Source organism: Abramis brama, assembly GCF_963993115.1.
Source record: "Abramis brama genome assembly, chromosome: 4".
Lineage (NCBI taxonomy): Eukaryota > Metazoa > Chordata > Actinopteri > Cypriniformes > Leuciscidae > Abramis > Abramis brama.
This window is the reverse complement of record NC_139966.1, coordinates 3,461,269-3,466,101: the sequence shown is the minus strand read 5'-3', so window position 1 is coordinate 3,466,101 and position 4,833 is coordinate 3,461,269.

The window sequence follows — 4,833 nt, the reverse complement described above, 5'->3', positions numbered from 1 at the left end:
AATGCATTCCTGACAGAGACATGCAGTGGTGTGTGAGAGTTTTCCAATGGGAGAACACTGACACAGCACTGTATAGGGGATGATCCTGGTTACAGGTTCCCACAGACTGCTCTGTCACCTTCCCTTAAATACCCAGACCAGAACAATAAGGTTATACAAATATTGTTTAGAGTTGTTTTGGGTCAGTTTCTGTACCCCAGGGGGGTAGCACCTGGTTTCAGGGGAGAAGGGAGATATCTTGAAGAGACATCACCCAGAGAGGAGAACAGGTCTCCTAAGTTCTCAATCTTTCTCATAATACCAGTGACTGCAATGAAATTAAGACCATTTTACCAATCGCACTGAGACACTTAAAATGATACCAAACATGAAAAGGAAAAACAATAGATTCAAAAGATACATCATATGTGATATATAGACAATCTTAGTTAACTTTCAGTGACTTGAGGGGGATGCATATAAACAAGGAGACAAGTTTTGACAAGACAATGTCCTGTGCTCTCGATCTTCTGTCCAGGGTGCATTTTAATGCTTTATTGCAGGGTGACTTTTGTTTTGGCAGGAAAATCAGTTCTTACAGTCTGTTCCTTTCCTAGGGTACATCATCTCGTCTGAGGGAGTGGGTATGGATCCTGACAAGGTTAAGGCTGTGGTAGAGTGGCCAAGTCCAGATTCCCGTAAGGCCCTACAGAGGTTTCTGGGGTTCGCCAATTTCTATTGCATTTTATTCGAAACTTCAGCCAAATAGCCGCTCCTCTGACTGCCTTGACCTCCCCCAGAACGACGTTCAGGTGGCCCTATACAGCCGAAGCTGTATTCACCAACCTGAAAAGTTGCTTTGTTTCGGCTCCCATCCTGATTGCCCCTGATCCTTCACGTCAGTTCGTGGTGGAGGTCGACGCGTCAGAGGTGGGGGTAGGTGCAGTTCTTTCCCAACGCTCCCTACAGACGACAAGATGCATCCTGAACACAACTATGACATTGGTAATAGATAGTTGTTAGCAGTCAAGTTAGCGTTGGAAGAATGGCGTCATTGGTTAGAAGGGTCGGGGGTACCTTTTATCGTTTGGACCGATCACAAGAACCTGGAATATATTAGATCTGCCAAAAGACCTAACTCCAGGCAGGCTCAGTGGGCACTTTCTTTCGGTCGTTTTGATTTTTCTCTCTCGTATGACTTACAGTCATAAAACCAACTGTAAAATGTTCATGTAGGTGCCAGACATGATGCACACTTTTAGAGTTTCGATATTTAATCAAATAAATTGTCAAATCATGTGTAGGCCTACATATTGCTATTTTTTTCAGTACCACATGAGCTCATATTTATTTTAATATCAACTATCTAAAAAGTGTGCATCATGACACCTACATGAGCACTTTACAGTTGGTTGTATGACTAAGTCATTCTCTTCAAATGCTATTGAAGTTAGAAACGTGTGTACCAATGTCTTATGTAACTTTAGAGACGGTCCCTAAATGTGTGAATATCCAGTGTCAGCGAACTTATCACTGGGAAACGCTTAGGATGAAACTTTGTGCGTTACGTTCATATGCTGGTCCATCTGCTTGCGTGTAGCCTTTTAATATAGCCTACATCCCCAATAAGGTGGGAGTCTTTTAAATCACTGTATTTTGTCCATCGAGTTACTTTGAGTGTCCTGAGACCGCAGGGGAATCCTGGAGAGTGACGTATTGAGGGAATCCCCAGTTCTGCAGCACAGCACCACAATATACAGTTAAGAAAACTAAACAACCGAGAGAAATATATGTCTACTACCTCAGATTTAACATTTGATCTGTACATCAGCATCGGGGAATAACATAATCTCGGTCACGACAGAGAAAGCTGTGCAAAACTTACATGTACAAAAGTAACAGTGAAGACTTCAATGTAAACACAGCTTTTGTGTCTTTATCAGCTTTTCCATATGATAATCATCACAATTCATCGGCATGATAATAATCACAAATAGCCTACTGCTTGCTCCATTTCTGAGAATGAGTTCTCTCACCCGTTGCTCTAGTGTTCTTCGTCAACAGCCGCTTACACCCCCTGCTGGTGAGGCCGACTAACAGCTATGGAGATCATCAATCGGCAATCTACTGATATTCCTGCCGTTCCTGTCAAATGCTGAATTTCAGCCCATAAAAATGCAAGCCCTGAAAATACAATGCTTTAAAAGGCAAGCAGGGTTAATGCAATGCAAATTTTTTCAAGTAGTGCAATTCAACAAGCTTTTGAATTTATTAATATTCATTAATATTGGCCTATCAATATTAATGAATCTCATTAATATTGATAGGCCATTGCCACTCCCACGCATAAACCTCTTCTGACAAAAAAACTGTCTTACAATGTTTAAATCAATGTATTGTTTTATGTGAACGATTAGGCAGGATGATTTTCACATCATTTTGAAGCCAGAATACGAAGCGACAACATCCATTAGTCAAAAGTCTTATGGACACATATTTATTAGGAGTTTTGTGGTCTAATTTCAGCAACTTTCATTTTTATTTTTTTTCAATAACCACGCATAAACATTATTCTCTTAAAAATACAAACATGTACATACATTATGCTCACATATCATGGTAGTCCTGTTTGTGCTATATAGAGTGAATTTACACCTTTGCCATTAACATGTTTATAAATAACTGAAAAAAGCACAAATGTCAGGGCATGTCAAAACATCTCAAGGGCCCCAAAAACACCTTGGTCCCCAGAGGATTAAACAACAGCTGCCGTTCAGCATCTGTATCGGGAAGATGAAGGGTCCACACTGCACAGCCAGTATAGAAATGAGCATTTTGATAGAATCGAGAACCATCAATGTACACACGCACTTGGCCTAGCAGTGGCTGGTCATGGACAAGGCTTTGTGCCTCTTGTTTGGGCTGGCATGTGTGTGGGTGTACTTTAACATCTCCGAGCAGATGTGGCAAAATTTGAGTGTGCTTGAATGTCTGCTAACCATCTTGCTAATCTTTGGGAGGAAACTCCCTTTATTCGACCCTGTAACAGCATTCGTACAGGTGAGTGTGTATTGTGTGTATAACAACAGATTGAAAACCTGCAATGGGTTCTGTTGTTTTTAGCATCCAATGCACTGCAAGCACATGCTGTGTACATGGGTCGAATCCTCTTTCGACCAGAGATTTTGTTTGGCTGTAGTAAGCGATTGGACGCAGTTTTCCTCCATATTCCTGAGCTAAGGCTCCGCTTAATGTAATTTCATGTGCGTCTACTTGAATGTGGAAAATTTTTGATGGGTTGGGCAAACCCAGGGTGGGCGTGGCGCACAAACGCGGTTTCAAATCTGTAAAAGCCTGTTCGTGTTCACCAGTCCATTCAAGGACATCATTTGGCTTTGTTTTCCCTTTTAAAAGCGAATACAACGGTGCGGCAGTATTTGCAAAATCAGGGATGAAATCTCGTAAATAGTTTGTTGTACCTAATACTTTTTGCAGCGATTTTAAAGTATAAGGTCGAGGCAGTTCGACAATGCATTTTTTTCTGTCGTCTGACTTTGAGTCAGAGTGTATCCTAAATAGTGTACCTCCCTTTGTGCAATTTGGGCTTTTTCTTTGTTCATTTTAAAGCCTGCGTCCCCTAGCATATGTAACACTTCATCAATCAGCTGCAAGTGGTTCTCAAGTGGTTCCTCTGTGGCTATCATCAGTATGTCGTCTACATAGTGCACTTCTTTGCCAGTCCCTAGTAAGGGACTGAGCACATCTGCCACAGCTCAATGAAAAATGGCTGGGCTGTTGTGAAGGCCCTGTGGCATTCGTTCCTAGGTATACTGCATTTGATATACAGTAAATGCTAGCTTCCGTTGGTCTTCTCGTTTGACTTTAATAGACAAAAAAACATTTTTGATGTCAAGCACTGTGAACCACGAAGCATTGGTTGAAACTTGTGATAAGATTGTAGCTGGATTTGCCACCATAGCTGTTCCTTTAGGCATAACTTTGTTGAGACGCTGATAATCAATGAAAAAAAGCCATTTACCGTACGCACTGGCAAACATGGAGAATTTGTAGTTGAACTGCTTCGCCGAACTGTTATTTGGTGGAAAGCATTCGTGAGAGTGCCGAAATTGCATTGCAATGATAAGATCTTTTCATACGCGATCAACAGACTGTCTGTCATCTGCTCAATGCTCATCACTGCAGCCTTTCATGTGATGGGAATAGATCCTTATGATCAATACTTTTCATGATTCCTTAATCTCGATAGCTATAATAGTAAAAACTTAGTAAAAGTTTAGAGAGAGTTCCACATGTAATACTAGCTATTTCATATGCAAACATGTCAGCCAATCACAGCAGTAGGCGTTTACACTGAAGTCTCACAGCAGAGCTAAAATCAGGCTTGGAAAAATGCCTTTTATTTATAAAATGACCATTTTTGATGTTAAAATCATACTAACATTATAAGGGCACCCAAGGAAACATTATAAAATAATAAAATGATCCAGTCTATGACCCCTTTAAAAAGATTTTGCAGTAAGAGTAAATGAAGAGTTGTTTGCTGCATTTCTGGCCTTGCCCAGTTCTGGCCGTCGCCCTTCCTCGCTCTCCCGGGTGAACCTCCTACACCATGGCCCTACTGGTGAGGTGGGACCTGACTTGGAAGGCCCAACTCAGAAGACATAGTGGGGTCTGAGTGTGTGGAGCAACAATTATCTGTTTCCACGGGTCGGCAAGAGGTGCATGAGAAGGCTTACCTGGGTCCTCGAACCGCACCAGGCTTTCGGCTAACACAATGCTAAATCATAAATCAGATTTATGTACAATAATATTACAATGTCCAGCCATCGATTT